Source organism: Marmota marmota, unplaced genomic scaffold (assembly GCF_001458135.2).
Source record: "Marmota marmota marmota unplaced genomic scaffold, marMar, whole genome shotgun sequence".
Lineage (NCBI taxonomy): Eukaryota > Metazoa > Chordata > Mammalia > Rodentia > Sciuridae > Marmota > Marmota marmota.
The window spans coordinates 14,205,157-14,228,171 of NW_026000057.1; the positions used below are offsets into that span (position 1 = coordinate 14,205,157).

General features: G+C 33.6%; 1 protein-coding gene across 4 annotated transcripts in view; it reads right to left on the bottom strand.

The window, feature by feature from the left end:
* Positions 1 to 23,015, bottom strand: part of Pdgfc (platelet derived growth factor C) — a 211,876-nt gene that overhangs the window by 100,459 nt on the left and 88,402 nt on the right. The window contains exon 2 of one of the 4 annotated variants that reach the window (XM_048813563.1): positions 3,731 to 3,791. The exons of the other annotated variants lie outside the window; for them this stretch is intronic. The gene's annotated coding sequence lies outside the window, so the exon portion shown is untranslated. The remainder of the gene's footprint in view (positions 1 to 3,730; positions 3,792 to 23,015) is intronic. 4 annotated transcript variants of the gene reach the window in all.

Sequence of the window (23,015 nt, forward strand, 5' to 3'; positions counted from 1 at the left end):
AGTCATTTAGGCTGATAAAAGTCTGATAAAAAGGTCAATGCACAAAAACGAGCAGATATATCACTGAACAGAAAAGTTGAGCTAAATCATACAATAAACTCACCTCCTCTCTGGGCTTCTCAGTTACTTTAATAAATAAATCACTTTTACTATTTGAGCCAGTTACAGTTACAATTTGTTATAATTGCAATCAAAATCATTCTGTAGTAGAAGTGTTTGGGTTTGCCTGGGATAACATTGGTTTAAATCTGTTTCCCTGGTGTGATTATTGTTAGTATCCACTTTCACATTCAAAAACACCTCACTTTACATCATAAAAGACCCATCAAGTAAGAGCTATAAAATCTTCTTGTATTGAGACATATGATTTAGAAATGGTCAGGATTTGACAGCCTGGTATTTTAAGCTTCTGAGTAATCGTAAAAATAACCCATTTTGGTTTTGTACAATGGAGTGACTCTAACATGAATGCTCAAATACGGAAGAAAAACTGACAATAATCTTTATACCTATTATGGCACAGGATAAATAGTCAAGTGCATAAACACAGAATCTCTTTAAGGCCTTTACACACACCAATTAGTAATGAATATAATTGCATACACATATAATCACACACCCTAATATTGTAAAACATGTTTAGGCAATGCTGTTTTCTTTCTTTGTTAAGTTGTACATTACTTTAGACACCATGAAGAGGCCAAACCAGAATGTAGAAAAGAGATAAATTAGGAGTAGTTCAATTACATAAGAAACATTCACCTTAAAGATTAGTGAATCAACTCTCCTATTGAATTATATTATTATTCAATGTAGAGAGTATCAATATTAGGAGTTCTGAAATGTTTTAAGCAACAAATACCAAGTAATATTATTATAGCAAAAAATGGCTAACATGATTAAGCACAAATTCCTATTATATATACCTTTTAAGAAACAAATTTAAGAGAAAATATTTTCAATAAAGAACATCTGTTCTTGAGTCTCAGGATCTACCAACTTTCTATCTGCATGGGACATATAATTTACAACATTCAGACTGGAATTTACCAGCAATCTCCAAAATGGCCTGATGTTACCTCCTATTTCTTTGTGAGTTCACAATGACTAGGTAAAGTATTGAAATTCTGATGGGATAATTTTTAGAATTTACCAATGAAAATTACAAGAAAATGACAGTCCCTACAAACTTAAGTCTTTCACAGATTTGTAAGTCCATTATTGTCTGTTTTTAATGAGAATTTAAAATGTTTAAAATTTTTTAGACTAAGTTGTGCATTAGGCTAAGCTGTGCATTAGGCAAATGAATGAATCCTAAGGAAAATTGGTAGGAATATATTTATTACAATGTTAATATATTCAGCCATATATGTTATTGCTGAAAATGAGACTACTGTTTCCGGTTTGTATTTAGCATTTCACCTTCAAAAGTGTATGCATATAATATATCTGTAATGAGTCTATGACTCATGAATTCTACCCTAAGATTAAAAAAAATTCAGTCATTTATATACAAAACATATCCTCCTATCTTATATTTCAGAGTTACTAAGTGTTGTCAATTAGTGATAAAGTGTTTACATTTCCATAAGAAATATTTACTATTTACAACTTATGTTTGTAGCAAGATAAGAGATTACTACATTGTGTTGGTTTTTTTTTTTCAGGAATTCCACATAATGAAATCTGGAATAAATACACTGGGACAAGTCCACCTGTCATTAGACAAAGTATAAATAAAATATGCTTATGAATGTCCTAACCATTCTGCTCTGGTATAAACCACTGCCTCCCCAACCCATGCACTACCCTTTAACAATTTTTATTCATTTCAGTGATGTAAAAATATGAAAAATGTAAATGTGATGTATTTAAAAGAAACAATGACTGAAAATTAATAATAAAACATATATTTTGGTGAGAAAATAGGGTCCTTCTCAAAACACACATTTAAATAATGATGAGGATACCCTGTGCCAACCTATTCCATTCCAGCTTACCCTATTTTATCAACTAGAAGGGTTGGGGTTAAAGAGTGAATAAACATAAAGAAGATTTTCAGTATCCTTAATTCTAGAATGGCCTTGAATATATCCATTAGCTGGATTCTTCAGCCACTAGTTTTATCACAATAATTTTAAATTGAGCCAAACATAAAGGAAAAAGAGAGCTGAAAAGAGGAGGTGAAATGGAGGAAGGAACATATTGCAGGAGATACATGGTTTTACTCAATGTAGAGATTGAATTTGACTTAACCAAGTCCACCAGAAGTTCCATTTGTGAGGCGAGATTTTTCTCCAACACTCCATTATCACTAGTCCTTTCAACATTGTTCAAAAATATCTACTTCCTTGTCTTCTGATCTCAGGGGAGACTCTGAGGATATGTCTGTCAGATTGGACATCATCAGACACCACAAGATTTGAGAATCCCTCTTTATGACATCTGCACTGTTTATATGAGTCTAATCCCTGTCTGAGCAAATGGAACAGCTGCATTCATGACCTCCCAGAAGTGAACAGACCTGTCTGAGCACAGCATTGCCTTGAAAATTCTTGCCTCTGAAAGCTAATTTTGAAGTTGAAAACTCTCCACCCATGTTTCCCTATGAATCCACCCATTCCTCTTCTGAAAGAAACGTAATATTTTCCAACAAAAAATATAAGCCAATGTGGGTTGGGGGAAAGAAGAAAGGAGAAAACTATTGGGAAAAATGTACAAGTTATAATTAATGTAATTGCAGCAATTGCAACGTTATTAATTATCTTGACATGGGGCTGATATCCCTATTCTCAAGTTGAGGGCTTTTTAAAGAAAGATATGCATAACATAAGCCTTGGAGACAACTGTACTCATCATCTAAAACATGAATTACAGAGATCTATTACTGTACAACCACACAAACCACAGAAATATTTTATACCAGTTATCATACTGCAAAGTTTGATCACAACATAATAATCTTGTTAAAAGTGAACCAGTGCAATTTCAGAAAATTTCTAATGAGCAAGCAAAATACCAAATTCAAAAAAAAAATACTGATATAAATACGTACTAAGGCTTACTCATCAATTACCAAGAAAGTTTTATTTGTCACTTATTTTTGAAAATTTTTTTTAACTTGTAGACGGACAGAATACCTTTATTTTATTTATTTATTTATTTTTATGCAGGGCTGAGGATCAAACCTAGTGCCTCACACATACTTGGCAAGCACTCTACCACTGAACCACAACCCCAGCCCATTATTTGGCACTTTCAGCCAAACAAAAATACTAATGAATGAACAATGGAAAAGTACCAGAGAAACACCAGAATAATAAATTACAGCTCAGTAAAGAAACATATCTTTACTCTCTCAACAGTCAAAATAATTTGTCAGGTAAAGTCATATTTAACATGTCAGAGAATTTCAGGAAATGAGAACATATGTATAGGCATTCCAGCAAGCACACTGCAGTGTGAAGACTATCAGGGATATTGTGAGAGTAGCACTTGAGCCTTGGAATGACTAGACAGAAGTTGGGAAGAGCAAAGACATAACAGCCAACATCAAAGAAGGTGTTCAGGTCTCCACTTGTTTGTATTAGAGCTACTGGTAAGAACATTATTCCACCTAAAGTGATTCTCTTGCTTGCTTTAAGATGGCTTGTATCAATCTTAGTTATAGTAGAGTGTAATGAGACACGTTTTTAAAAAAAAATTTTAAAAAAACATATGTTTTGCTTACCTTTTAAATGTTCTTTCTCCTCTTTTCTATGCCAGTCCAGATGCTTGGGTATAGTTCCTCCCTGCCAGTAGATGGAGATAGTAAAATTGAGTCTTTTGGTGACCTTAGATCCTAATCTAGGTGGTTCAGAATCTTCAATGTCAGATTTGGGTGGTAAAAAAAATAATTTGAATGATGGAAAAAGACACATAAAGCTCGTAAAAATAGCTGAGTCTGTGAAATGAACTTATATTATTGGTCATTTGTAGTACTATTCTTTACAGGAGAGGTTCTTGGCTGGCATAGAAAAAAATAAAAGAAAGAGCATTATTTGGTATACAATCCCTTGACTCTTCTTAGATCTTCCTACTCTTCCTAGATCTTGCTCATTCACTCAAGTAACATCCATTGAGTATCAAATCAAAACTACAAGTAGTGACCAGATACTTTCATGTACATTATCTAATTCATGTTTTTAATAAGGCTGTGTAGCATTTGATATCCTTTATTTTTTTTCCCCGAAACTGTGTATTTTAAAGTTCCATATGGTGAGCTGGCTCCTGTGTGCCAACTTTCTGAAGTCCTCCTGATGGTCAAGATTCTCAGATTTAGGCAAAATCAGCTTTCTCTTTTTATTGCTAAAGGGACCTTCAAGTTGGAAACTCATTTGCTAGTGATAAAAAGTGGTTTTGTTTTATTTTATTTCAAATTAATACAAGTCCTCCAACAGCTTTGCAGGAAGAAATTTAAAAAGTTAAAGTGCAGTCATTTTGAAGAGATTAAATGGATTTTCAGAAATACAACTAGATTCAGGAATACAGCTTTATGAAAAAAAAAGGTTTTGTTTAAAGACTGCATACTGCATACATTAAAATGCATGATTGCTGATAATGACTTAATAAAAGAATAAAATTATTATCATTTTCAAAAGCTAACGGAAGTATACCTAAATACCTCTTGAAGATGATAAGAAGCAAACTAAAAACATTCCACACTGAATTGAAAACTGAAAAAATGATGAAATAATTGCTTCCATTTTTCTCATTCAGTTCAGTAAAGCCATTGAATTTTCATAAAAACATAATTTGTGCTTCTTCTTTATTCCAAAACTTAGTTTAAATCTCAACATTGCTTGTAGTCATGGTCTGTGACTTGGTTTCAACACAACACATTTTTGGAAAATATAGGCATTACAGAACTAACTGAGAATAATACTAATTTGTTCAAGAATTACATTATTCATGTAAAAGTACTCTTATAACAGTACCTAAATCATTCTGCCCAGATGCATATACTAATATTTAATCATCCCAGTTATTCTTATATGAATTTTTGATTGTAAAACTCTTGATTATACAAAAGATTTCATTTCAATTGTTACAACTTTAAAAACTAAAAGTACTGAGCAGATACTTCTCAGAAGAAGAGAGATGAATTTTCAACAAATATGCAAATTAAAACTATACTGAGATTTCATCTCACCCCAATCAGAATGGTAATTATCAAGAATACAAATAACAATAAATGTTGGTGAGGATGTGAAGAGAAAGCTACACTCATACATTGCTGGTGGGAATGCAAATTGGTGCAACTACTCTGGAAAACAGTATGAAGATTCCTCAAAAAAACTAGGAATAGAACCACATTTGATTGTTACCCTACTTCTCTGCGTATACCCAAAGGATTTAAGATCAGCACACTACAAGTAACACAACCACATCAATTTTATAGTAGCACAATTTACAATAGCTAAGCTGTGGAACCAACCTAGATACCCTTCAATAGACGAATGAATAAAGAAAATATGGTATATATAGTAATACAATGGAGTATTACTCACATAAAGAAGAATGATTTCATGACATTTGCCTGTAAATGGATGGATACGGAGACTATCATGCTAAGTGAAATAAGCCAGTCCCAAAAGCCAAAGGTCAAATATTTTCAGAAATATATGGAACCTAATCCACCACAATATAGAGGAAGAGGGGAAGAACAGATATGCAGTAGATTAGACAAAGGAGAATGAAAGAAAGGGAAGGGGAATGGGAAAAGGAAAGACAGTGGAATGAATTTGACATAATATTCCTGTATACATACATAAATATACCATAGTGAATCCCACCATTTTGAATATCCTTAAGAATGGAATACTAATTAGAATAAGATATATCCTATATTTGAATATCAAAATGAATTCTGCTGCCATGTATAACTAAAAAGAATGAATAAAATTTTAAAATTTTAAAAATACATATCATTAAAAAACTAAAAGTAGCACATATACTTTTTTCCCTATGAAAATAGAGTGAGGCATCACAATAAGTAGGGTAACCATACAATTTCTTATCCAAATCAAAACATTTTTAACAATGAAAGAGAATATTAATAATTGTGTCAGAGCAAGAGAGATGATCAACTTCAATTCCCAGAATCTGGAACACATGATTATCCTAATGACAAAAGATAGCATTAACCTCCAATCTAAAGCTCTTGTGTCTCATTGCTATCTGTTCTCTTTGTACTTCATCACACTACTTAGGACATCTTTCAACTTAGAAATCTACTAGATTGATTCACAAGTATGTTTTCCTGTTTGCATCCTGATCAACTTACCACTGGGAAACGTATTTTCCTTGTTTTCAGAAACATGGTAATATCCATTATATTTACAGTACTTTTTCAAAATAGTTTAAAACAACAAGGACCCTAACAACTCTCTTTAATTGTTTTTCATTATGTTGTTTGTGAGATCTGTCCAATATTACCAATCAAGAGGAGACATTTTTCCCAATTATTATCAATTTACTGGATTCTGGTTTTCTTCTCATGGCTGGATCAAGAGTTAACTCTACTTACAAATTTCACGTTGGTCCAGAATTTAATACTCTCTAAAAAGTGGTTAATTTAGAGAAGGCAAGTAATCACTTAAAATATTTAAAATGTGTTATAATATGGAGAAATGAACTATACTAAATGACCAATATGATTCCGCAACCTGTACACTTGCTAAATATTTCTTGATTGGCTTAACTAAAAATTTCACCCACTGACATAGTTATGAAAAAAATTTGATAGACCTTATATGGGTTGGTTCTTGGAGTATTGTTGCCTTATGAAAGTTATTTTTGTTGTTGTTGTATTCATTTTTATTTTTCTGCCTTAAAAAGAACAAAAAAAGATCCTCCACATTGCATTTAAAAAGACACCAGCAACCTATTTTGATGACATAAAATCTATCCAAATGAAATAGAGTTATGTGAAATTCATGTCTGGAATACTTCAACATGATTTACAAAATCTCCAAAATACGACTTCCAACAACTGCGATATTCCATCTAATAAAAATCACATTCAGAAAAGAAATTTTTCTTTCCTTTCTGATATCAGAAATCAAGTATTTGTTTTAAAAATAAAATCTCCACTGTCTTAACCAGACTCAGGAACCACATATATATACTACTAATAAATGATAATCCTGGGATTTTCTCTTCGTGATTGTCTTCCTTCCACATTTCCAAGATCAAAACTTGGGGGAGATAGCCTGATGCTTTTATTTTTCTATGCTAGATGTGAGTTATAAAAGGTAATGTTTAGAACTGGTTTTAAGTGCTGCGGTATGGTTGGATAATACAGTAGCACCATTATGGTAAAGAGCATGCCAGCAGGATGACCTAGACAGAGGAACATAATAATGTAGGAAGCTTTTGAGACAAAAACAAACCTTAACGTGATTTGCTAAATAATGTCTGTAATCCTCTGTTCCTTTATAATTGCTCCAATTATAAAACTAGCCTTCAAAACTCCTCAAGTACGCTAAACTTCTGAACCACCTATTTAAAAACAAAAACCATTTTCTGATCCTTTTAAAGGAATGGCTTGACAAACCCTTGAGAATCTGATGAAAGGTATGGATGCTCAAACCAGAAAATTATATACCTAAATATATACTCTCATAGTTTTCACACAGTAGCATACAATTTCAGACTATTCACTCAACCCCCGGAAGCCATCTATTAACCCTTTTATCTATGAAATTACAGTGAAAATGCTTTCTTCAAAAATAACATGACAATTATAAAGCAAAACAAACAATGGGTTTTCTGCTCCAGGAACAGAAGAGCTATGTGGCATTTGAGGGATTTTGTTTTTTGATTTTGATTTTTTGTTGTTGTTGTTCAATTCTGAGAACTGATCCAAGGGCCTCAGGTATGCTAGGCAAATAAATGCTCTACTACTGAGCTATATGCCCGGCCATAATTGATGTTTGAAAATACACACAACACACACACACACACACACACACAATTTTTTTTTATTTTTTATAATTGTAGATAGACAGCATGCCTTTATTTTATTCATTTTTGTATGCAGTGCTAAGGATCAAACCCAGTACCTCACACATGCTAGGCAAGTGCTCTGCCACTAAGCCACATCCCCAACCCCTCACACAATTTTTATATAAAAACAATGACCATGCACACACTTCCAATGCAACTGTTTAAAAATATTTAATATACTGTCAGGAAAACTGTATCTCCAATGTGTAATTTGTAACAATCTAATAATTCTCTGTAGTCATTAATTAAAAAAAATAAATCCAGGGCTGGGGATGCGGCTCAAGCGGTAACGCGCTCACCTGGCACACACAGGGCCCTGGGTTCCATCCTCAGCATCAAATAAAATAAAATAAAGATGTTGTGTCCACCAAAAACTGAAAAATAAACATTAAAAAATTCTCTCTCTCTCTCTTAAAAAAAAAAATCCAGCTGAGGGTTTACTTCAGTTCTAGAGCATGTGCTTATGCACAGGAACCCAGTTTAAATCTAAGAACTGAAACCCAGCTCCCCACCTACAAAGTTAACTTTTGAAGAGAAATGTTAAAGGTTTGTTATAAAGAAATGTTTACATAAAAGCATATAGTAGATCATTCAACTGTACCCTTGTATTTCAATAAGGATTAATTTACTAACTTCCCTGAGTTTCACAGCATGCTACCTGTTTGAGTACAACAGAAAAGGTAAGCAATACACACATTTTCAGGGACTGATTTGATAACTGGTTTCTATTAATGAACCAACCACCAGGAAGCAATTGGGAGATAAGAGTTACAGATTCTCTTAATGGTTTTATTTGACTGGGTCATATGGCACCACTTGGGAAATCTTTCCTATTTTAGATACTCAACAGAACTGCACCCTCTTAATGCCTGGAGTTGGTTTTTCTCCAAAATTCTGTCCTCTTTTTATCATCTCAAAGTACTTCCTGGATTCAAATTCATATCTTTCACAGCATATGCTCTTTTAAATCTACAGCAGTAGCTCAGAACTTTCTTCCAAGTCAAAGCATTCCCAGGTGTCTCACTAAAATTCAGTATATGCTACTTCAAACTCATGACCTTTATGAGCTCTACCTTCTCCTCTGCTTTACTTTTTAATTTCCACATGTGGATTCACCATTTCACAAGCCAGTTAGCCTCATAAATCTGATCCATTTCACTATCCTTTACGACAGTGTTGCCATTGTAACATGATTGAGAAAATTTTTAAGTTAAACATGGACAAACACATGGTTAATACGCGATACATATTTATTGCTGTTGCAATTGTCTTCAATGTAGAATTATTCAACTTGCTCATATTGTAATTTTTTTCTAACAAATCTTCAGTTTTCTAGTCATTTAACCCAATAGTTTTGTCATTTGAAAATTGCAACACCATATTTGCATACTATTTGGACATATCTATGAGCTAAACAAAACTATGTTAAAATGATCAGATAATCTCATAGCTCTTTAAAGAATCAATTTAGGAAGTAAAAATATTTCACCAAATGAACTTGTTCATGTCTGTTCTTACTAAATTTGTGAGTGGAAAAAATTTACAGAAAGGCTGGTTCTGCTTTGTCTTTTATTCTTTAAACTGGGTGAAATTTTGTCATGCATACACTAAGGGTTAAAATTAACACAGTCTGATTGTGAGTCTTTTCTAATTAAAAAATATAGACCTTAGGGCTGGAGTTGTGACTCAGCAGTAGAGCACTGGCCTGGGATGTGCAAGGTGATGAGTTTGATCCTCAGTACCACATAAAAATAAATAAATAAAATAAAGGTATTGTGAAAAAAATATAGACCTTGCATGATGCAAAAAGACATTCTTTAACATTTGAACTCTTAATGTTTTAAAAATATTTTTGATTATGTTATGAATTATGATTTATTTGACATTTTCCTATATGAATAGTCAATATTCTATCACTTATTATACATTCAGATTTTCCTCATTCTGTCTCATATCTCAATACATCAAATATGTGAATGAATTTTTAGCCTCTCTGTAATTTTTTCTTGCACAAAAATACACTGCTTAATTATAATCAGACTCAATACATTGGCTACTAATGTCCCTCTTTCTTTCTGGCAGTGCTGGGGATTGAACCCAGAGACTTCTTAATACTAAACATGCACTCTACAGCTGCCTGGCCCTTGAGTTTTCTATATCATTGGACAGAGTTTCTGATCAAGTTCCATGAATTATGCAAGAATTTCATTGTAGTTATACTTTATAAAATCACTTAGAAAGATTTTACATGACTATAGTCATGTAAATTCTCTCACCAGTAAACATGATGTCACTTTGTCCTTTTGTTTACATTTTATGTAATCTTTTTCCTTCTAATACTATTTGAGTAACTCCAAATGCAGTTACTGAAAATAAAGGGGCTCAGCATAAAACTATCTATAACAATCGACGAGCAATGGCAATCCACTGGGCCCTGCCAACTGGGAAACACTAATGCCAGATTTGGGACAATATTCCAACCTCAGTTCCAAGGGTATGAATAAAACAGATGGATAGTGGAAAAAAGTAACCACTGCTATATCCTTTGAAACTCTCAAACGTTAAACTTTTCTAAATATTGGTTGCCTCACCCTGAATTTAAAAGCTATTACTCTAGTTTAATTCACATTTACAGCCTTTAAGAATTCTCTAGCTACTATTTTCTTAAGTTTTAATTGTTTTCACAAAGATCTTACATCTCTTCTTTGAAAAGGTATAAATTTTGCAGTGGTTATTAATAAGATCCTCTTATCATTATATTTACTATGGGAGTCTGCTCAATAAATTTAGCATTTCCTTAGTACTTAGAACACTGAAATTACCTTGTAGAACACAGGGAGGATTCATTCTTCTCTCCTTTCCAGAAAGAAAATTCATTGAACTCAGATCCTGTCTGTCTTGTTTATTGCTACATTCCCAGCAACTAGAGTACATTGCCCATAGAGGGTACAGAACATATACCTGTTGAATTAATACATTTCTATTTATCTAAGGATATGGCTTAAATGTAACTACGTAAATAGTCAGAGTTTGTCTTAACAGCTTTATGACTTTGTAATCCTCTTATCCAATAAGAGGATACCAAAGAGAAGTGAGATTGTAGCCAGGAGTCATTAATAAATTAGAAGACTCTGCTCACAGAAATGATTGACTTGCTTCCCTATTCATGTCTCTTCTACCCATTTCTTCTTTACTTCTTTCTATGTGTTTATTACCCTTTAATGTCTTTTTTAATTCTTATTTTACTTTAGCAAAATATTCTTCTTCTCGTCCAATGTATTACCAAAGGAATTTCATTAGAAATAAAGCTTAAAGTGTTTTGACACAGACAATATTTCCTGATGTTATAAAACTACAAGGCTGAGGTGAGCTTAAGGAAATATTTTTGTCTTAAGTCTTGAATGAAAAGATGAGCACATGACATTATATTATCTTCCACTTCTAAGAAGCTTTCCTTTCAGGTCTACCGTTTCTGTGAAACTAGCTCCTCCCTATAATCGACTTGAACAATGTATTATCCCTGCTGTATATCAAGGGCTTTTATCTTCTTCGCCTATAAATAAAATTGATATTATAAAGTTGCTTCCACAAGGCTTATTAATCCAAATATTTTTAATGAAACATGGGATGAATGCTTCAAAAAGCATTCATACTCAATCCTAAACAGTTGATACCTAAACACCACAAAGATTAAGAATCCTTTTAATACAAAGCCATTTCCTAAGGGCGATTAAGTGACTCTCACCAGTACATGTCTATGCAGTTTTACAAAGTTTAACCCAATTTTAATACAATTTGTCTATCAGTTCTTGCTATATTTATACAACCAAAAAAACCACGCTTTGTAAAAGTGTTTAAGTTTCATTAAAGAAACTCTACAAAGAAAAAAGTTAAAGTTGAAAAAAATAATGAAAAACATTAAATGCTGAGTGGTCTGAAATACTCCATGTAGAGGGTAAATCCTTTGGGCAAACAGGATATTCACGTGCAGGAACGTTTTGTGAGTGCAGAGCCTTGTGCAAAAACAAGGTGGGAAAGGCCATAAGCCCGGTATTCCTTCCTATTAACTGCTCAGTTTGTAGCAGCAGCTGCAACTTCTCTTAAGTAGATGCCAACAGAAGGCTTTTAATCGGCTTATGATGGAAAGTGCATTAAGAAGCTCCCTGAAAACATTAGCATTAAAATATTTTCCTGGAAAAGACTGCTGATCAAGAAAACAAACAAGCAATCACAAGGACCTAGTAAGTCTAACCAAACAGTATATTATTTTGAGTTTTGATTCACAAATTTGATTGAAGATAAGCAATCGTGCAGTTCTAATCAAAAAACTGTAATAAATCTAGAAATTCTCCATGGGTGAATGAGTCATGTGTAAAAGACTCCATCCATCCATTACCACTCTCAGGTATTTAAAGGCCTTCAATCATTTTTGCTCAATATGTACGTATTTATGTTTTTATGTATGAACTAAATATAAAATGTGCTTAAAATACATTTAACTCAAATTAGTTAAGATACACTTATGAAAACAAATTTTTAAGGAGAATATAGTTTAAAATAAACTGCTTAAATACTTCAGGGATGAACTTATATAAAACTGTGTTTAAAATAATATTCCAGATTAGAGTCTGTAAATGATTTATAAGTTATGGGGCAGAGTGTTATATTTAAACATTCTTGTAAACATGCATTAGAATACCAGCCATGTTTTTATGATGGAGAGATAAAAGTGTAAACGGAGGCTTTATTGATGTAATGCTTATAATTCTTCACTACTGCCTATTATAGAACTCTGAAGGCTACTTCTCGAATAGTTTGTCTTTTTTATTATTATTATTTTGTTTTAGTTGTAGATGGACACAATACCTTTATTTATTTATTTTTATGTGGTGCTGAGGATCGAACTCAGTGCCTCACACGTGCTTGGCGAGCACTCCACTGCTGAGCCACAACTCCAGCCCTCAAAATGGTTTTTCGAATAAATGTATACTTTTAAAGTTCCTAAAAATTCAGTGGACAATTTTAAAGAAACAATGTTAACAAATTAGCACAAATAAGTTAACCAAAAAAAAAAAAAGAAAGAAAAGAAAAAAGAAATCTAAAATAAAAAGTAAACCTCTTCATAAATGACCAGATGCACTATAAGATTATTAAAATTCTAACTTACCATATGAGTTAAATATACCTTCATTTATTTTTATGTGATGCTCAGGATTGAACCTAGTGACTCACCCATGCTAGACAAGAACTCTACCACTGAGCTACAACCCCAGCCCCCAATATGGGTTAAAAATAATAGTTTTGCTCACTCTGATTAAACCACAACAGTCACAATTGCTCCCATTTGCTGCACTTGCCACTTTATATATGATAGTAGGATAACCTACTGAAATTTACATATGTACATACACATACACGCAAATGCACACATATATCAATAAACCCAAATTCCAAACAATATAGCATAGGTAATAATTTCTGTGGAACCAAACAATGAGTCTATGGCATGAAAAAAAAAAAAAACAAGACTAGATCTTCTGATCAAAAAAAGTAAATAAATAACAGATTAAGGACATGTTGTCAACAACACATCCATTAGCAAACATTACTGATGCACTCTGACTAGAATACATTGTTGATTCAAGATTTCAAAGGGCCACCCAGTCTTCTGCATGTAGTACTTGTTCCCATGGACCATAATGCTCTCATCCCATTTAAATGCCTAAGACATTTTTCTCAACTAAAGTTTATAGGTGTTTCCTTTTCTTTAATTGAAAGATATGTTTATGTTTCATATCCCTATCTAGCTTGGAAATTACTTAAGGCTACAAAGTATGTCTATTTATTTAAATATTTTTTATTAAAATATCATTCCATGTTAATGCAACTGAATACAGAATCTCAAAGGACTTGATCTTTAAAAAATAGTGCTTTCACAAAAAAATAAGCATTTGAGTATGTAGACATTTTAGAACTGTTATGAATTTAAAAATTCATCTGTACTTATAGAATTTTTGTTAAAAATTCTTGCATTTAAAAAGAATGCATACATATATACTGCTACATGCATAACAAGATTACAAAATACATAAAACATTTCTCTGTTTTTTATATATCCCCACTTCCAAGACTAGTGTTTTCACCTACTTTTTACTCTCAATATTAGGAGCTCATTAGCAACAGGCTTATCACCAATTCCCAAATGATTATGATAGCCAAGTTCCTCCTAGGCTATTGGGTTCAGAATCATGGTTCTGGAGCTCTGTCTCTAACAGTGGATAATTATAACATTGTTTGTCCTTAGTGTGACTATAGGCAATACTAAAAAAATATGTTTTTTAACAGTTGATCATTCACTTTATGGATATTAAATATATGTGTGTATACATATATACATATATATATGTCATATTTTGTTTCCATGTACATTCTCCATGTCTTTCTTTTAAAATCCATTTATTTAAAAAAAAGCTCTCAATGCAAGGAAACATATTTTGGGGAAAATAACACAAATATATACAACTTTGGTGAAAGTGTACAATGCAATGTTATGAGTTTAGGATACAGGCTCAAAGATCCTTGAGGATGAAAGCAAGGCTAATTTATTCACTGTGTTAATCCTCAGCACAGTCTTTGGATTTATGCTTTCAGTAATTTTTTGATGAAAAAATGTAACTGATACACAACAAAAAAAAATGAAAAACAATAGCTTTCAACAACAAAGAAATCCTCTAAGCAGAGCTATTAAAAAACTATTAATGTCTAAGTGCACTAAAGATCTCCTTACTCACTAAAGGGTCTGCTACTATCATAAGCCAGCTTCATCCATGAATCATAGCGATGAAACAAATTTGGTGTTTATTGCAATATATGCCTTTATCATCCTTTATAGCAGTTTTTCTCAGGACATTAATATGACATTAGATGTGTTATGTGGCCAAAAACTAGACTAAATCTTCCATGCTAAAAGAAAAATGGACAAGCTAACAGCCTGTTTGGATGTGAGGTGTCCCCCAAAAGCTCATGTGTGAGAGAACACAAGAAAGTTCAGAGGAGAAATGATTAGGTTATAAGGGTTTTATAATCCCCTGTTAGGGATTAACTGAGTAGTAATTGAAGTGATAGGGTATGGCTGGAGGAGGTGGGCCTTTGGTATACATACTTTGTATCTGGTGAGTGGAGTCTTGCTCTTCTTGCTGATCATCACGCTAGCTGTTTCCCTCAGCCACACTCTTCCGCCATGATGTTCTGCCTCACTTTGAGCCCCCAGGAATGAAGCCTGCTGTCTCTGGATTGAGACTTCTGAAACCATGAGTACCAAAATAAACTTTTCCTCCTCTAAAGTTGTTTCTGGTTGGGTCTTTTAGTCACAGCAGCAAAAAAGGTTAACTAAAACAGAGCTCTTTGAACTTCTACTCATGACATCAAATTGTGAGATGGTCACAAAATGGGATGGATCATAGCAAAATACAGCTGTGAATTTTTTTGTTTTAATATTTATTTTTTAGTTTTCGATGGACAAAACATCTTTATTTTATGTGGTGCTGAGGATCAAACCCAGCGCCCGCACATGCCAGGCAAGCGCGCTACCGCTTGAGCCACATCCCCAGCCCCAGCTGTGAATTTTATAGTTAATAAATTGACAACTACAATTAAGGAAACAAAAGCAATATATACCATAAAATATTCTCAAAGAATAAGTTAGAATCTTATAGATCATAAGTTCTGTATCAACATTTATTTGAATGCTTTCATCATTTATTAAATAGCTAACTTTGAGGACTCAAGCACAAAAGAGGCTTAGTTTAAGAGTTCTTAGTGGTTTCTAAGATAAACCCTGGGAAATGATGAAAACCATAATTTAATTGAAACCCATTATTAGCAAGACACTTCTTACATTCTGGACAGAATTTCTACATATGGCAAAGTCAATGCTGCTAAAATTAAAAAGAAAAAAATCCATCAGCAGCCTATCTTATGATTCAGCTCAAGAAACAAGAAAGCCAATGCATCTGGAAAAGGCCAGGAAGATATTAACATCTTTGCCTCAACTGCCGCTTAGGCCAGACACTGGGTTTACACCAGATGAAATGAATGTTTCTCTCTATTTTGTAAATTATTTTTAAATGGTCAGAGAACTATTTTCCAGCCTCTCATGTGTATCACAATTCAAACATTGCAATTACCAGAAAATAAGAAGAAAAAAAAAAGAAGAAGAAAGAAGGGAAGATAATAGTGAAACTGCAGTGCAGAAGGTATACCTACAAGTGGACCATTGTGCTCAGGGTACATTGAGAAACCCCCAGGTAACTGCACAGGGCAGGACTTGCAGATGTCTCCAATGCCCTCTTCAGGGTAGGAGTAACCAGAATCAGAGACAAAAGAAACTAATAATATCCCAACATCATTTCACATGATGCAAGCCATTGGGAATCTGGCTGAGTCTATGATTATCAACCTTCACTCCAAATACAACATTGAGAAGAGAATGTGACACTCATCAAGGTAGATATTGAGCCATTCAAAGAAATTCCTGCTATTTGCCAGTACAAACCAGGTGGCACCAGATGTCTCTTCATTCAAACAGGGTAAATAATAAATAGGAGACTATGAAAGAAAAACCACCACACAAGCAAAAGGCAATTGGATCATGACAAATCAGAGGAAAAAATATCTATCTTAAAAGAGATTTATCACAGAGAGTGGAAAAAAAACAATTTTAAAACTGTTTTATATTACAAAAAAATACAGAGGAACCAATTATCTTGAGATGGAGAGAAGTTAATAGATAGAGAACACACAGAAAGATGATTCAAACCAAGAATGATTGGTGCTGCTGAGGAAGAAAACATGAATTCAAACAGAAACAGAATTAAAGGCAAAAGCCACACATAATACAAAATACTGACCTGAGAATACAGGCAAAAAGGATCCCTGTGCCCTCAGGAACTTAATAAAAGAAGATCTACTCCTACTTATTACTTTGCAATACTTTAAATTAGAAAAATGGGAGGAGGCACAATCCTCCAAGATTCTCCTTTAAGAAACTAAACTAACCCAAATAAGAGGTTGTTATTGTTGTTATTTTAAGTCATTAAAGACAATTCATGTATATTCCAAGCCATATGTGGTGGTGCATGCCTCTATTCCCAGTGGCTTGGGGGGCTAAAGCAGGAGTATTGCTAGTTCAAAGTCAGCCTCAGCAACTTAGCAAGACCCTGTCTCTAAATAAAAAATAAAAAAAAAGGCTGAGGCTGTAGCTTAGTGTTTAAGGGAGGAGGAGGGGGAGGGGAGGGGATGGGGAAGGGAAGGGGAGGGGAAAGGGATAGGGGAGGGAGAGGGGGAGAAAAGAGTGTTTCCTTCTTAGAAAAAATTGCCTGACTATTCATTCTAATGAATGAGAAGAAATACTACCACTAGCGACACTAGCTAATCTGCACCAAGCAATCATTGGGCATTAGATGAGTTCTAAACCTCAGGTTACTTACTCTGTCAAATCCTCCCAACACACCTTGTAACAGGTGCTATTTAATCGCCCATTTTACAGATAAGAAAACTGAACCATGGAGAATTACAAAGGACTATGTTGATAGGGTTGATGTGCTGCAAAATAAGACTGAGAAACCCAATTAAAGCTTTGGTAATTGCTAAGGTCTTTGTCACCAGTGTTTCTGCTTTATTTCTCCTTTACTTCCCTGTCGAGTTCTTTAAGTAGATTATAACATCAGTCCCTTTTTTCAGAATTCTAGTGAGGATTTTGGAATAGTAAGTGCTCGAATCTACAACTTTATGTTACTTTTCTTCATTTTACCTTGTGTGAGAAAAGTATCTTTACTAAAGTTACTTAATATCAGATATTTGCCTCTTGTTATTAGCTTATTTTATTTAGTGCAAAGCCATCAAAGAAAAAAACAGCAATATGTATCTTCAATGAACAAGCCAAATCTATGTGTACTCAGCTTTTCAATAGTCAGAAAAAATACATAATCCAAAAAGGAGCAATCCATGTGTCTAAGCCTCTCAAATTAATAATTTCAACATCACTTAACTGTATTGTTTCTACATACCTAAGTACTGTACAGAGTAGAGTAAATCACTGCTTTTCTTTAATCCAAAAATTACTCATGACAAATTTTTAAGTGGCACATTCAAATGACCATAACTAAATAATTCAAAGTCAATTATGAATTTATAATAGGATAAGTAAAGCCTATAATAGGATAATTATTTCTTCCTTCTTGACTCCATTCCAAATCTTGCAAAAGCTATTAGTACATTAAATCAAGTATCAGCTGAGCAAATATAATATGCAAAGCATTGTTTGGGAGACTACGGTAGTTAAAATATGAATTGCCATTTCCTAGGAATGTACAATCAGGAAGTGAGGTGAGGCATAATATACTACTTTGTATTTTTATTTAATAACATCTAAATGACTTATACAGACATTAAAGGATCAAGGATTTGGAAGCCACAAAAGGGAAATAAAATGGAATATTCATCCTCTTCTGAAATTATGCTTTGGGGAATTCCTAGCCAATTTCCAACCCTCCTGTTGACTACATCCCATTTTTTTCCCTCAATTACCTCCATTCATCCTTTAAATCACAACACAAATATCATTTCCCTCATTTACCATGTTAGGATATGCCCTTGCAACCAGCTCCTCTCACATGCTGTCTTTATCTTCCAAGGCACATTTAATTAATAAATTCAACTAAGCAGTCATTTGTTGTTTGCCTACTTAAATGGCTAAATTCCATATTCCAGGGTTTTCTCAGGAATTTGTACATGTAGCACATTTAACAAGCATTTTTGAAATTAGTCATTGGAAGCAAGGATGTCCTATAGACAAATGGCTATCTGGTACTGAGATGTAGGATTCAGAACTTGAAAAAAGAAAAGACAAAAGAGATGTGTCCCAGAAGGCATGAGCAAGAAGCAGAGAAGTCCTGTTTCCAATAATTTTGTGCTTATAACCAAATATGCAAATAACCAAAATATGACAGACAAAATCTTATGAGAGATAACATTCACCTGGAAATGATTAAAAATTATCACAAGTAGTTCAAGTGTTATTCCTTTGCTCACAAACAGGAATGCCTTACCATTGCAAAATGAAGTATTCAAAAATTTTCCTTCTTCTATTTACAGATTTTTTCACCAGTCTATAAGTTCCATCTCCAAGTCCAATCAATAATATACTTATAGAATTAGGGCTTTGAAATTAGAGACCAACGTCTTCTACTAGAAGGTCTGTGTCTAGTTTACATTGTTCTTCCAAAGGACTTACATGTTTCTTGGCATCTTATGGTCTGAAATATGCATGATTATAAATATTCCAAACTATTTGCTGTATAATCATGACTATTTTAGTTAAGATCCCTGAGACTCGATTATCTACTCTATCAATGTGGATAATATCAGTCGCTTCATAGGATAATTGATGCACTGAATATGCTAAGAAAATGAGTTCCCACTGTCTCCATCCTCCTTTCTTTTGGAAGTTTCTTCAATGCTTTGGAAAAACTCAATGGGCCAGCATGGTGGTGCATGCCCCAAATCCCAGTGACTCTGGAGGCTAAGGAAAAGGGATCACAAGTTTGAGGCCCTAAGCACTTAGTGAAACCCTGTCTCAAAATGAAAAAATAAAAAGGGTTGTGGATGTGGCTCAGCAGTAAAGTACCCCTGGGTTCAATCCCCAATTTTAAAAAAAAGAAAGGAATAAAACAAAAGAAAAAAAATTAACCCTTAAATCAACAACCTCTCTTGGAAAATCATATCAAGGAATGGTTTCTTCCTGCTGATGGATAAGAGTAAATAATTAATTTATGTTATCTTAAGAGGGGTATTCTGAAAGACTGACCTCCAGGTTTACAGATAACAAAAATGAGCTACCAGGAAATGGAATCAGTCAGTCAATCCTAGACAGTAAAAGCAGAAGCAGCAAAGCCAAATTGAGAAAGCAAAGCATTTTATATTTCAGTTCTTTGTTGTTTCTCCTAAGTTGCTTACTTAAAAGAATTCCTCCCACTCCCTTTAGGAAAAAGCCTAACGGTGACAAAGAACACAAAAATAAATTCTCCAAGAATCCCCAAAACCCTCAGACAAGTGCATGTCACCAGCATACATATCAATCATGAAAAGACCTGATTGGAGTTTTTAAAACTTTATACAAACAATGGAGCATTTTCTTCAACTTCCAGGATTCTAAAACATGATTTCTGGACATTTCCTAGCTGATGAAAGAATGTTCAGATTTTACTGTTTTGGGTTTTCAATAACAACACACTATTTTTTCTTTCCTGAAATATGCATTGATTCTTTCAAAGTCTTTATTAATCTGCAAAGTAAAATTATCAATTACTTTTTGATCATGAATTTCCAGGCATACATTCCAGGATGAATTTTATACCTAAGACGGTAAATCTCCTAAACCTTATGTATCCTGCTGTTTTCTTATTCCAAAACTGAAACAAGATATTGTTAAGAATTCTGCACTTTAATTTTTCTAAACTTAGAAAGCTGAGTCTTCTACGTTTGGAGTTCATTATTTACCTTTTAAGCCCTTGAAGACAATTCTAAATAAAGAATCTTCTGAGCGAAATGTTTTAAGGAAAATAAAGACCAAAAACCTTAGCATAATTTCCTCCCTAACTCAAAGAAGTCAAAATAATACAAAAATATAATTGATCACATAATCCATTTAATGCAAATAAGTAGAACAATATTGAGGCAATTATGCTTAAGTGTGTATTTAATGCCCTAAATATAAGATAACCTAAGATTTCAGAAATATACTGGGAAATAGTTAAAATCACTATCTGAAATACATAAGCAGAGAACAATGCTAATACACACCACGTGTTAACATTACCAATTACAGAAAACTGCATGTTGATAAGAATTACTCTCCCTTCTTATAAATGGTTATTCTATTCAATGTCAACCTTTTCTCTAAAAATAAGCTACATTAAATTTTGAAACAGATTTTTCTAAAACCATTTTAGGCACATGTTCAAATGAATTACTACTGTCCTATTAGCTGCTTCACCTGTCAAGTTCCACAATAAAATTGAGAAAATGCCATTCATTAACTCTGAAGTTACATTGAGTCACTCATAATTATCATTCATTTCTTTTTTTTTTTCCTTTGGTGGTGGTGGTGTTGGGGTGGGGGCTGGGGATTGAACTCAGGGGCACTAGCACACTGAGCCACATCTCCCCTCCCATTGTATTTTATTTAGGGACAGGGTATCACCGAATTGCTTAGTGCCTTGCTTTTGCTGAGGCTGGCTTTGAACTAGAGATCCTCCTGCCTCAGCCACTGAAACTGCTGGGATTACAGGCGTGCACCACTTTGCCCAGCTTCATCATTCATTTCTGAGCACTTTTCTAAACATGTCCTTGTCTAGATCCATCTCTTCTGCATGCTTTTCTATATTGCTATGTTGTTTTATTACTTCATAATATTGTACAGTTAGTTGAACAGGACCTTAGAAATCATCAGATCCAACTGTGGTAATTTACAAATGATAGTTGACTACAATCAATGCAAATATTGGATCAAAGTCATCAGAGTTTTATGAGTACAGAAACTGAAAATGCACCCAAGTGATCCTTGAGAGTCATATTCCCATGTCTCACTCCAGCTTGCTATCTGACCTTCTATTTCTCATGATTACTTCTGCCTACCCGCAAAATGATAAAGGGTAAACCTGAGGCAGGAGCTCTGTTAACTCTTTTTTTGTGGAAGACCTAAACTCATGTAAGCCCTTATGAATTCCTTAACAGATTACAGCCCCCATTTATAACACTCAGAAAATAACAAATTAACTAAAATACTGCCAGAGACCATTCACTAATACACATTAATGAATTATAGCAATCTTATGTTATTTCCTTAAAGTTTTTTCTTGATAAAGATATTGTGATGATCTGGGATTGTTTTTCTTTCTCTCTCAATGTTTAAAAAAAAGGGGGGGGGGGGGTTTATCCAAACCATTATTTTCCAAACTTTTATTTCAACTAATTAAAAATTTAATTAACATCATCTTCATACCTGCAGGGGGTCCTTTAGAGATGCTGTGTTCCTTTTCAACTCTCACTTTAGCTGAAAGTACTCATCCTTAATCCATGCACACCCTCAAGAGAAGGATCTCTGTTGGCAAACAATGTTCCACCAATCTTGCAATGAACATAGGCATTTCTACCTCCATAGGCCATTTAGAATTAATTCACTCTGATTTTCAGCATTAGAATTAAAGGCAAGTGTTCTATTGCTTTGAGGATCCCTTCCTTTTTTCAGTTCATGTTCTGCTATGGACTGTGTCCAAACAGAAAAGCTAAACCAGATCTGGAGGGAAGTTTGAAGATCACAAACACTGCCAGGGTGGCTTGTGTCTTCTCAATGAATTTGGGAAGGGTACTTCTGATCATCTTACTGGAATTCTTTCCTTCCCAGCTTGAATGAAAAAAATCTTTCAAATCTTTCAAAAAATGAAGAGAAAAGAACCTGCTGATATAATTCTGAAAAACAGAGCTGAGTTTGACAAGAACTTTCCTGCAGCCCTTAGAGCATAAAGAGATGCTTATCAGGTCCAAACCTCAAACACAGGCAGGCCAAGGCTTAACAAACAGGGAATCCAAATTCTCTGCAGCAAGTATTTTATGGGAAAGTGATTTTACAGATATACTTGTGCAAAATTATTACCTTGCTTTTATAAGACACACTAAACCACCTAATGCATTCTACAAAAGTAGAAATTTACCAAGCTTTCCTTAGAAACTACAGGAAGGATTTGTGGGCCTCAACTTGCTAGGAATACAGACTTGGCTTAGGCAAAACTCTCATGAAAAGAATTTTTCCAGTCTCTCTTTCTCTCTCTCTCTCTCTCTCTCTCTCTCTCGATATATATATATATATATATATATATATATATATATATATATATATATATATATAT